General features: G+C 37.0%; 1 long non-coding RNA gene across 1 annotated transcript in view; it reads left to right on the top strand.

Moving 5' to 3' along the window:
• Positions 1–13,693, top strand: part of LOC149790312 (uncharacterized) — a 61,121-nt gene that overhangs the window by 13,774 nt on the left and 33,654 nt on the right. Inside the window, exons 3-4 of the long non-coding RNA XR_016424043.1 lie at positions 11,317–11,358; positions 13,451–13,479. This is a non-coding gene — a long non-coding RNA (uncharacterized LOC149790312). The remainder of the gene's footprint in view (positions 1–11,316; positions 11,359–13,450; positions 13,480–13,693) is intronic.

The raw sequence follows: 13,693 nt of genomic DNA, 5'->3' as shown, positions 1-13,693 counted from the left end.
TGCATTATGTAAGACTTGTACTTTCTGTTTGGCTTAAAAAAAAGTTGAGCCTCTTGGCAACATGTGAGTTTGTGTTAATTTCTATCTAGATCATATTTTGTATTTTTTATGATTTTTTTAAAATATGGTACACATGACTGAAAATGTGCTTGTTGTGACTAGATAACTCTTACCCCTGTCTAGTTCCAGTAGAGTTATCTCTCTTAAATGCAATGGAGTACCTGGTTATGTCATTGTCAAATTGACAATCTAGCATTGTTCTATATGACAGCGTGTGACATGCATGCCCAAGTAGGACAGAAAGTATATTTATTTCACAAAACATTAGCATTGAGGTATATGGAAAAACAATTGGTACCGTGATACCAAATGCTTCTCGCGATGAAGGATCTTCGACGATTAAGCATTAATTTGGACGTAAAGGTTTTAGAACATTGAACATTATCGATACATCAGATGATTTTGCTCATTTGATTCAATGACTGGTTTCTTTTCAAGGACACATGTTGTTTGTTTCTATTTTATTTTTATTACACGAACAAACTATTTCGCAGGCAATCATAATGTCGAGATGGAGAAAGATATCGGTACTCGTTTTCCTGGCATTCAGGCGAAATAGCCTGCTGTGGCAGTGGACTATTTGTACTGCTTGAGCATTGATAGAGACGTGTTCATTTAGCTCTGTTGTATATCCTGGTGTTATGACAATCCTTTATATATGTCTTGCGAATTTACGTCATTGTTCACACTAATTGGTTTGTATATTAAAAATTTCAGTACATTACGGAAGTTAAAATATTTCCCGGATCATCACGTAGTGCAAGCAGTAAAAATAGTCCACTGCCAATGTTTTAAGTCAACTAAGGTCATCTCAAACTCAATACTCAGGCATTTTAGTTTAATGAAATGCCTGCTCAGTTGTGATCACTAAAACAACACGCAAATGTTCTTTCAAATGAGGACATTGAATAACTTCATGAACGTCTTTCCTTAAAAAGTAGATATAGAATCAAGTAAGCAAATGTTAGCTCATTGTTTCCGCATTAAATGTGACTCCGTCGTTAATTTATAAATTTTATTTGGAGTCCTTCATGACTACTACCCATACCATCCCCATACATCGTTACTTCTGTTTCATTTCCTTTGTTTGAATGTTGGAGTCTGTATTACACGAGTAAACATGCAGACGAGAATACATCAACTTTATTTATGCTCTTAATCATATTTATACACCTTTCATTATTCGTACCGTAATCATATTTAGACACCTTTCATTATTCGTGCCTTAATCATATTTAGACACCTTTCATTATTCGTAACTTTATCATATTTAGACACCTTTCATTATTCGTACCTTAATCATATTTAGACATGTTGCATATTTATTCCATTAATCCTATTTAGACACGTTTTATTATTCATGCCTTAACCATATTTAGACATATTTCATTATTCGTGCCTTAATCATATTTAGAAACGTTTCGTTATATATGCCCTTAATCATATGTAAACACGTTCCTTGTTCGTGCCTTAAATATACTTAGACACGTTTCCTGATTTATGCCCTGAATCATATTTACAACCTCTGTAATCCTGGTAAAAGATAATGTTTCATCAAACACATGTTTTTCAATAAAATCCACTCTTTTCTATAAATCGCCGGATACCTACATTGAAAATTCTGCTCAGCGAGGAAATGTTTTTGCGGGGCTTTGATGATTAGTAAACCTCAAACAGGCTCACTCTTTTATTTATCACATCCGTTTACAAGGAAAATAAGATCAATCTGTGTATCTGTATGTGTGTGCATGCTATATATAATTACACTTGTCTGCAGGTGCAATTTTGTTTTCACGCTCTTTCGTGTTCTATGTAGCGGGTGATAATTACTATCAATTACTATCAATCGTCCAAAACAACACTGCGCTAGGGCAAAAGTGATGTTTTTGTGGGAACTTCTAGTAACCGAGTTATATTTAGAAAACTAGATGTATGCCAGAAACACTAAATGAATAGATCGATTTTAAAATATTCGATAACCTAATTCAAATCCCTGTTAATTCGTCAACCTTTGTGTCAACTATCCAAGAGATATATCTGCGTATTGCATTATTCAATGTCCAGTCAGTAGGATCACCGGACAAGTGCACAGAAATAGTTATCTTTATCAACGACCAGAATATTGACGTCTTTTTCCTGACAGAAACATGGCTAAAAACATCAGGCGATGAGCCCAAGTGTGCGGATCTAACACCCACCGTTTACTCCATCAAGTTGTTAACCCGTAATTCTCGCCGAGATGGAATTATTGTATTTACAAAGAACTCCATGATGAAACGTCTTAACCACACACCAACATTCAATTTCGACCACACATCGTTTGAACTAGTCCAAACCACACTCACACTGGAGCAAAGGTCAGTACATTATTTCTGCATATACCGCCCTCCTCCTAGTATAATAAACAAGCTGTCTGAATCTCTCTTTTTGGAGCAGTTTCCGAATCTCCTGGAGTATGGAAATTCGATAGGTGGCAACCTGATTATTCTTGGAGATTTCGTCTTTCACTTTGACTGTCCCGGAAACCCAAACACATACAAACTCATATATTCCATTAATCTTTTCAACCTCAAACAGTCAGTTAACCAACCCACCCATAAACATGGTCACGTTTTAGACTGAATTCTTCATAGACCTGATGATAACATTCTACGGTCCTCCCTGGTATCCCATGAACTTGCATCAGATCACCTCTGCATTATATGCCATCTTGACGTATCAGTCCCTAACCCCACACCTTCATCTGCTACTAACAGAAACCTCCGTATGATAAATAGAACCAAACTAATACACGAATTCCAAACTAACCCAACTATTTGCTTACCTCCTACAGCAGAACAAATCGATACCTGCCTGCGTTCATTGCTCGACAAACATGCCCCAGCTACCAAGTGCAGAGTATCAATTCAAAAGTGTTCTCCATGGTATAGCAGTGTTAGGGATCAGCTTGGCACTGCTAAAAGAGACCGCCGTAAAGCTGAGAGGCCTTGGTTTTCCACCAGACTCACTATTCATACGCAAATCTATGAAGCCACTGAGAAGAATATCACAGATATAGTCCATGCAGCAAAATCAGCACACTACATTACTAAGATCATGGAACGTTCCAGCTGCAAAGAGCTCTTCGAGATTACTAACAATCTAATGTCAAGGAACAAATCTACACCACTTCCAACTAACTTATCTCCAGTCGAACTTCCGGACATGTTTGCAAATTTATTCTGTGACAAAGTACAAACCATTAGAGATAAGCTTTACACCACAGCATTTGAACCTGTCTCTGTCGATTTCGTACGTACAATCCTAATGAAGAGTACACCAAAGTCATGTGAACTTGATCCAATTGCAACATCACTGCTGCTTTAGTGCTTATATCCAGCATTGCCTTAACTAACTGATGTCATCCGGGGAATTCCCATCATGTTTCAAAACTGCCATTGTAAAACCTCTGCTGAAGAGACCAACACTAGACCATAACGATTTAAAGAACTACCGCCCAGTTTCTAATCTCCCATTCATATGAAAAATCTTAGAAAAGGTTGTTATATCTCAGCTTGTATCTCATTTGAATTCAAACAGCCTTTTTAGCAATGTACAATCTGCATATCGCCCTTGCCACAGTACTGAAACTACTCTTCTAAAAGTATTTAATGACATTCTCTCTGCGTTGGATAGCGGAAATATTACAGTCCTCACCCTCCATGATTTGTCTGCAGCATTTGACACAATAGACCAAGATATATTACTTCACCGTCTCCAACATGTATTTGGCATTAATGATACATCCTTACTGTGGTTCAAGTCGAACTTGGTCAACAGGACACTAATTGTATCTGCAAATGGAATACACTCCAACCTAGTTGATCTATGTTGTGGTGTTCCACAGGGGTCTGTTCTTGGACCTGTTCTCTTCATTCTGTACACTCATTCGCTCTAGAGTGTCATAGATCATCATCCAGTGACTCGCCAATTGTACGCTGATGACACCCAAATCTAATATACAGATCTAGCCACCCAGCTGAAGTTGATGCTACCATCCAAGGTGTAGAGAGGTGCATTTATGATGTGAAATCAAGGATGACATGTAACAAGCTGCAGATGGATTATGATAGAACTAAGACCATTCTGATTACAGCACAAAGACTTTCTCATTCACATCATTTACCTCAAACAATAAATATCAGCAACACCAACATTAAATTCGCACAATCAGAACGAAACCTATGTGTTACTCTGGAGAGTACTCTCACATTGCACCAACATATCATGAACATATGCAAGGCTGCATATCTTGAGCTGAGACGCATCAGCTCCATTCGCAAATATCTTTCAGTTGATGCCACTAAAACACTTGTGTGTTCATGAGTACTTTCAAGACTGGACTATTGTAACTCAATTCTGTCTGGTTCATCTCAATATCTGCTCCAGAAACTTGAAAAAGTTCAAAACACAGCTGCTCGGATCATACTTAGAGTACCACGATCAGAGCACACCTCCCCGCTGCTCTGTACCCTACACTGGCTATCCATTCAATCCACAATCAAATACAAAATGTGTTCTCTGTGCTACGTTTCACTGTCGGACTCTAGTCCAACATACCTATCCGACCTCACCCATGTGCACACATCAGCAAGATACTTACGCTCCTCTTCTGACAATCGTATACTAATTATTCCCACTATGAAAACAAAGTAATATGGACAGCGTTCTTTTGCATACCAGGGCCCAGCAACGTGGAATGAATTGCCCACTGAACGTAGACACAAAGACACAGTGATCCCATTCAAGAGTGCTCTCAAAACTCACTTATTTCGACTGCAAGAACAAACGTAAAGACTTAATAATGTTTCCTTCCTACCTTAAATATTATCAGCATGGTGTTTTATGTTTTCTAATCTCATGCTGTTTATTTTTGTAATCATATCATTATATGTTTTTTTTTTTACCTATAGGTGTTGTCTAATGTTGTAAAGCGCTTAGAGCTTCTAAAGATTATACGCTATACAAAGTCCTCATTATTATTATTATTTACATAAAACCTTTGAATAGAAAAGCTAAGAAGAAAACTTAAATAATTACCTTTTCCAATAAAAAACGAAATATACATGACACAGATGTTAGATCACAAAAATGAGCTGATTAAATTAACAGTATATATTTATAATTTCTGAAAACGAATGATAATCTAACTCAAATGAAATCTTCTAACAGCGTCCATATTGGTATAACGAAGTTCAGATCTTTATCATATTGAAGATGGTGAACCATCAATAATTTTGTTGTTGTTGAGTTTAATTATAGTGACGTGCGCATAATTGTGCATGTGCCACTTTTTTCTGACTGCACCGCAGCCTGTTAGTTGTCGACAGTTGGTCGGTACTGTTTGTAGCAGAATTTCACCCCGTGCTAAAATGATTGGACCGTAGAATATAACTATCAGTATTTGAAAATTTGAAAATAGCATTTGGAAAAGTAGCATGTTATTTGGTTCAACTTATAAAAATGTCAAATTTCAAACGTTGAGCTTCAACTGGGGTGAGACGCTGACTTTTTCTACAAAACGAATAAAGTGCTCAAACTGTCTGTAGAATAGAACTGACTTGATAAAAGAGTTCTATATTTGAACTAGGCTGCTAACAACGTTCTAGAATAGGTGTGTCGTGCTCAATACGTTCTAGAACAGATGTGTCTTTCTCAGAACGTTCTAGAACTAGAGTGCTAACAACGTTCTAGAATAGGTGTGTCGTGCTCAATACGTTCTACAACAGGTGTGTATTTCTCAGAACGTTCTAGAATAAGAGTGCCGTGCTCAGAAAGCTAAAGATAAGCAGTGTCGTGCTCAAAATGTTCTAGAATAAGAGTCTCGTGCTCAAAACGTTCTAGAATAGGAGTGTTGTGCTCAAAAAGTGGAATATCAGGGCCGTGTTGAGTACGGAAATGAGGTGCCAAGATGTTTATAGAATCGGAATTACGTAGAATATTTCTAGGACAGGAGTGTTCTGCTCCCAATGTTTTTTGGATAGACATTTCGTGCTCACAATGCTTTTAGAATAGGAGGATCGTGCTCAAAATGTTTCTTCAAACGGGAGCATCGTGTTAATTGTCGTTTTCGGAATCTTTCCAGAATAGGAAGATCGTACTACATTTGTTTTTAGGACTGGAGTGTCGAGCTCAAAACATTTATATGATATGGGCCAGGCCATTCATACTCAATCTTGAAAGTTGACATGTTAGACACTTTATAACTTTAATTACAATCAACCTAGAATTTCAAAACATTCCGGATGTTTGCTAATTTCGGTCTGCAACTGACATCCCTAATTTTTCTATGACAAACATGCTATCTGATTTGTTGTGGCTTTTTGGCTTAAGTATGAATTTCTGACTCGAAACATTTCCAGAAAAGATGACAGAGCAAGGAATCTTATTCAGACATGATTTCTGCGTTAGAGATAGCGAAGACATATGTGAAACCGTCTTAATATAAGCAACGTTACACTCTTACATTCCTACAAAAACGTGCTGGAAAAAAGTACCTCTCTGTCAAAGAGACACATTGACACACAACAATGTTCAAGAGTCTGCATCAAATGCTTTTGAACCTCCTAGAAGTATCCACACATTTCCAGATTCAGTATCCTGAGGGTCAGTTACAATATATTTAAGATCAAACATTGGGTTACTGTAACCTGAAATTAACTCAGACCCTTTCCCCAGTACGGAGTAAGATATATACGTGCTGGCAACAGTATTTTTTCCTGAGTACTGAAAATTATATAATGGGGTGAGGGGAGAGGGTTCGGGTGAGAAGACGGGGTTGTTGGCTTGAATTTGGCCCCATCCCAGTATGTATGGCTGGTTAGAGCATAGAAACGACACCCTGTTTTTCTAAAAGTGTATTTGGTGTGAGTTTTATTATCGCATGAAGTTAAAAGATGTACTTTCTTCACTTTGTCCTCGCTGACAGTGGGCCTGATTTCCACCAGTTACTTCTCATTGGGGTTGTATTATTAACCCAAAGTTTAGTTACGGCTCTGGGTTAATTTCCTTCCCTTTTTAAAGTTATCTTGATTATTTGAAGTGACTTTGCCAGACTCTTTCTGTCCGTCTTGTGTTATTTGTAATACGTTTTTTGTATGTATGTATGTATGTATGTATGTATGTATGTATGTATGTATGTATAATATTTTGTATGCTAAATGACCGGACAGCTTATCTAGTCCAAGTCTATAAGTTTTCTTCCTATCTACTATACCCACAAAAATAATAACAGTCTGAGATGTATTATTGTTGTGTATGCATGTAGTGTGTCTGTTATAGGAATATATGCCATAGCATATAGGGGTAGGGGTTTTAGGTATTGTTTCTTTGATTTCAATACAAGGGTTTCCCACACATGGTCTTGGGGGTCATTCATTTGCTTTAAGATTTTTTAGTTGTGCCATAGCACAAAAATTTCATTATCAATTGGAGATAGATGAATTCCTCCATACACTGTGTGTTGGGAGAATTTTCTGTTATTTTAAGTTTAAATTGAATGTACCGTCGCACATAATTGTTGTGTTTAAAGCTGAAGTTTCTATTGTGAGGATGTAATGAGGCGCATCGACAGACAAACGGACTGTAAGTGGGATTAGTACTCTGTTACAACATATACTAAAGTACCCACCAAATAGATAAAATATTCCCTGCCAATAAAAATAGGCATGTACATAAATATCCTAATAGTACGAAGTGCTAGGTTTCTTATGTGGGAACGTAACACGAGAGCCCTATTTAAACGAAAATAAAACACAAATTAAAGGAAGAACTGCGAATAGAAAAGGAAAGAAAAGGTCAGAATAACTCATCGAACTAACAGAAAAAAAAAAAGAATTACGTTGGTTTCTGCGCCCTAGCGTATATTACTCATTACACAAAAATAGACACATAACGAAGGAGAAAGCTTAAAGTAACCTGCGCAATTTACATAATTCGATGCACGTTTGAAGTAGAATATTTTGGGAGAAATAACAAAATGATAGGACGAATGTGGCAAACTATACTTGTTAATGTAATTGTTACTTATACGAATAATGAAATTACATTGACATATTCAATATGCAATTAGAGAGTATAGTCTGTATTTCTAATTTTACTAATCGTTTGACAAATAAATTTCTTAAATAAATTAATTGCATATCAATAATAAAATGAATACAACAAGTCATGAAATCTGAACATCGATTACACACTGCATGAACAATGTAGCAAATCAAAAGAGTATTGATAACTTGTAGGTTTTACTGTGTCACTGTCAATTTACAATAGCGTATATGTCTGCGATTTGGCACGTTTGGCACGTTAAAGGAAGTATTGTGTCAGCTAACACATTCTAATTGTGCACAGGGTGTTCTTGGTAAAAATGATTTTGGCATACATGAACGCGTAAAATACGGGTGTGCTACGGAACAGAAAGCAGCCTAGATAATTGTTTTAAATCAAAAAGATGAAGGTGGAACTTGTAGAAATATTCCTACACTGAGTCTTGTGAACTTTTTAATGCCGAAGTTTGTAGCGTTTTTCCTGATTAGATTTAGATGCAGTGTTCGATATCAATTCTACAGATCCCTTTCTTCGTTTGTCAAGCAATGTTATTGCTATTGCTGATATCAATCGGAACACTTTCTTTGTACATACGAAGCATAGACAAATGAACACGCCTTGCAAAGTGTTCAGAGAAATGAACACGTACCACAATGCCGGAATTTGCGCCATATTAAAAATGAATGCAAACACCCATGTCAGTCCCATGATAAGTGATAGCTTAATGTAAATTAAAAATTTACACTTGCTGTTTTTCTTCTGTACCATTGCCGACTGTTTCCTAGCACGGTAAATATGAACGACCGTTGCAGAAAAGGCAACGATGTCAAACAATTTAAATATCAAAAGTGGCCCCATGAAAAACAGAATCATGGCTTCTCTGTTTCTGATCCAGCACACACCTGCACCGTAGTATGGCTGCCAACGTTGAAAATGAGGGTCAATATCAGCAAAATTTACAGATACAGCCGCTACCACAATTAAAAGTGGAAGGGTCCAAGCATAAGCAGAGTAGAAGCAAAATCGTTTTGAAGATTTTCCGTCGTTGTTAGTTACCGAAAATTGTCTGGAAAATGTCCACCAAAGGTCAAAGTCCATGATATTCATCCAACAAAACGAGGCAAGAAAACAATAGTGCATTGCTATGGCAACAGCGATGCACAATTTCACTCACAATTTCGAATACTGCCGATAGAAGAAAGAGTAAATTCACTACAAAAAGCGCGGCTATTAGGCTCATTAGCATCTTTCCAGGAATGTTTCGTAATTGATGGAAGCAGGAATAAATTACAAAGTTAACCAGCAAGGAGGATAAAGATAAAATTCCACCAACCAACGTGATAGTTACCTCTTCATAAGAAAACATCGGCATGTATCCAGTTCCTTGTTTAGATATATTAGCACATATAAAGGTTTGGTTTCCATCGATACGGTACTCTGTTTCCTTATAAATTTGTCCGGCAGACAGAATCCTAATGTTCTTACCCAAGAGAATTTCAAATGCCCCAGATTTCAATGAGACATAGAGGCATGTTTGATTTCCGAAAGGGAAAGTTGTATTGGACTTGATTTCAGGCCAACAATGTACTAAAATGCACTTTCCTGATTTGAAAACAAATGGTTCAAAGCAAAACACATTGCTGCATTTATTTTCAAACGGATCATTTATTTTGTCAACAGAACATCTCGATCCATAGTCTACTAGAACACCGTCTTTCTCACCGACTCTGATATTTAAATCGACAAGAAGACGATAGCTGTAGAACTTTCTTAAACTCTTACCTGGCTTGGTAGTAGAAAACGTGTTTTCTTGGTTCGCATTGTAAAGTACTTTTCTCAGCACCATTACACAAAGCGCAGTGGATGTTTTTGTAAGCATGCATTCCTTCATAAACTAAGGCATACCCTCCATTAGTACACATAGATACCACCGACGTATTGGCAACATTGTCGGCTGCACGACATGAGTCTATGATGTCATTTTGATGACAAGCTCGGTACGTGACGTTTGGGCCGGGTGGAAGAAATCGAAAAGCGCAGTCTTCTCTATTTCTTATACTAATATTGTCTGGATGAAAGTCTTCCTCGCACATCACTTCTGATTTCCAGAATAGATAATCCGTAACAGAATTGCACAAAGCACAATGCGTATTTCTGAAGTGTACACCTGTATAAATATCGGTCACAGAAATTCGTTCCACAAAATAGTATAGTCTGGGTGCTTCGCACATTTTCCGAACCTGCAAGTCATCCCAGTTCGATGGAAATTTGTTCACAATAAGAAACGGAGAACTATACTTTATTTCCTGAATCTCTAGGCAAGAGAAAACATATTTTGGTGGCAAAGGCTGTGATGTAAAAGAGTCGGATTGATGTCGGCTGTCCCAGCAGCAATCTTCAAAATGGCGGCAAATTTCGTCACAAAAGCAGTTTCGGGGTAAAAATGAAACTTCTTTGCACGAATTGGACGAATTACACAATGAGGAACGAACTGCGTAGTCAGAAGTAGTCCTTGCAGTGGTAGAAATATCAAGCAATTTACTTGAAAACGTATATTTATTTCTGCTCCTAGATCCATGAAATGTGTCCGGAACGCAAATTATTGGGCATATAAAAAGTTGCTCGATAAGCATGATATGCGTAAAAACTATTTGAACAGAAGAGCCTGTCATCGTACTTAGATGTTTTACACGTATTAAAAAAGATCAAAACCTGTCGAGCTCCGATGATACCGAAGTTTCCACGAGTATATAGTTTTTAAAACTATTTGATAAATGTCGCATTTAAGTACTCGATATTTCGCCATCAATCAGCTTCGTATTGATAGAAAAGTCTGTTATTTTCAGTAAAAGTACAATCTACTATTAGCGGTATGGATGTTGTATTCTACGTAAGTTACCAAAGAAACCTTGCACAGATTTGTGTAAAGTGCTGAACTAATCCAGTTTATTCCGGTAAAACATGAGTAGGCAGAAGGAAAATATATTGAAGACAGATTGTTTAAAACAGTTTGCTCTGCTTTAACTGTGGTGCAGGTTGTGCAACAGACTATGTTTTCTGGGAGTGAGAGAGAGGGAGGAGGTAAATAGATAAATTTGTGCTTTTGTATGAAGTCACCGATCGGAAAGAAAGTAGAAAAACAGAGTACACGATAAGTAATATATATTGAAGGTCACAGACGAAAAATGGAGAGGAAAGAGGAGACATAGAAAGGTATATGGCGGTTTACACACACACACACACATACACACACACACACACACACACACACACACACACACACACATATATATATATATATATATATATATATATATATATATATATATATATATATATGATTACATAACCGATTATCGATTTGGCGCATTCTATCTGAAATTTAATATCTTATTTGTATGCGTGTAATCTTATATCATTTCAATTTTAGACTCTCCATCACTCCCCACTCTCTCTCTCTCTCTCTCTCTCTCTCAAATGTTTCTCGCGATGAAGGATCTTCGACGATTTAGCATTAATTTGGACGTAAAGGTTTTAGAACATTGAACATTATCGATACATCAGATGATTTTGCTCATTTGATTCAATGACTGGGTTGTCTTCAAGGACGCATGAACAAGTCATAGGATATAACCTTTCGAGTCAATTATAATAAGCTACCTCATCCACATGAACATCGCAGTGCCCAAACTGGATTCGAACCCGCATCTTAATGGTCTCCATCGGTGCTGGCATTATCAGATTAATTAACAATTTGGTTACGTCTTTAATTTTCGTCGTGTGTGTGTGTGTGTGTGTGGCTTTAACAATTTTTCAGTAATATCTCTCCAACGTCTGCAGTGTAACAAATTATAGTGATGTCAATAATAATGTCCCACCCAGTTACATTATCCGGACAACAGGTCGACAAGACCTAACAGTAGTCCTAACACTAACCTCTTATTGCTGAGCTGTTTGTTTGTACCATTTATAAGTCTTTGGTATGACTCGGCCGGGTTTCGAAGCCTCGACCTTCCGCACTTGAGGAGACGGTGTAACCACTAGGCCGTCGGAGTGGTTGTTTCAAGATGAACTATCATAGATATGTGTCATACAGGCGCAATATTTCTATAAAATATTAACGAAACCAGTCAAATATCAGATTTGTCTTACATCTTCTTGATGTCTAGCATATGTAAATTAGGTTACAATCCACTAAGTCCACAATATATTGATAGAATACAGAATTCATGATACACTGACATATTTCAAAGTCATGCTTTCAGCGAGTACCACAAGCAGTCAATTCATCAAAATAAAAAATAGGTGAAAATCAAATACAGTTTGCGTTTGTTAATATTAAGCCGAGTATCACTTCGCTTAAATCCATAATGAGCTTCGAGTAATATTAAAATGCAAGGCCATACGAGACACGTGTACATACTCTGATAACACATTCGGATGTGAGCAGCTCCTCCGCTGATATGCGATGAAATAATGTCTTGATATATCTGCCTTAAAATAATGCCTTGACATATCTGCCATGAAATAATGCCTTGATATATCTGCCATGAAATAATGCCTTGGCATTGACATATCTGCCATGAATTAATGCCTTCATATTGACATATCTGCCATTAAAATGCAAGGCCATACGAGACGTGTGGACATACTTTGATAACACATCCCGATGTGAGCAGCTCCTCCGCTGATTTGCGATGAAATAATACCTTGATATATCTGCCTTAAAATAATGCCTTGACATATCTGCCATGAAATAATGCCTTGATATTGACATATCTGCCATGAATTAATAACTTGACATGGACATATCTGCCATGAATTAATGCCTTGACATACCTGCCATGAATTAATGCCTTGACATATCTGCCATGAAATAATACCTTGACATATCTGCCATGAGATAATGCCTTGACATATTTGCCATGAAATAATTGCTTAGCGTATCTGCCATGAGATAATGCCTTGACATATTTGCCATGAAATAATTGCTTAGCGTATCTGCCATGATGTAACGCCTAGGCAGATCTGATTTTACTCATTTTTCTCTCCCAAAATTCCAAGAGAACAGCATATACCGTTTTATCATCGACCCAGATGGATACTCGTCTGCCAATCGATGCACTAATTAACATCAAATACAGGTAAATTCTTTGCCGGAAGTATGACTATGTCCGTGAATACAAATACTGCATACAAATCATTGCTAAATATAAACGGTCATCTTGAAAAAATTAAACACTCTTTCTTTACCGAGATTTTAATGGTTTACCCAACATTAGAACTCGAACTTGTTTCTTGACAGATACAGACGTAAGAATGGCATTCACAGTGGTAAGTAATATATCAATTTGGAGTTCTTTTTCTTGGACGTAATTCCAGAGGCAGCGTACGATCGATATCCGAATTCATATGAAGGTTGACACATTAGATTATTTAGAACAAGAATATTCCGAGATCGGTATATACCATCGTATTATGCGGTATACCATAGCTGATCGTGATATATCCATCCGCATCTAAAGGTGATATATTAGTTCCATGTAGC

The sequence above is a fragment of the Sinohyriopsis cumingii genome, chromosome 10, assembly GCF_028554795.1.
Source record: "Sinohyriopsis cumingii isolate HCF-2022 chromosome 10, ASM2855479v2, whole genome shotgun sequence".
NCBI lineage: Eukaryota > Metazoa > Mollusca > Bivalvia > Unionida > Unionidae > Sinohyriopsis > Sinohyriopsis cumingii.
The sequence above is the reverse complement of the archived record's forward strand: the minus strand, read 5'-3'. Positions and strand labels throughout refer to the sequence as shown.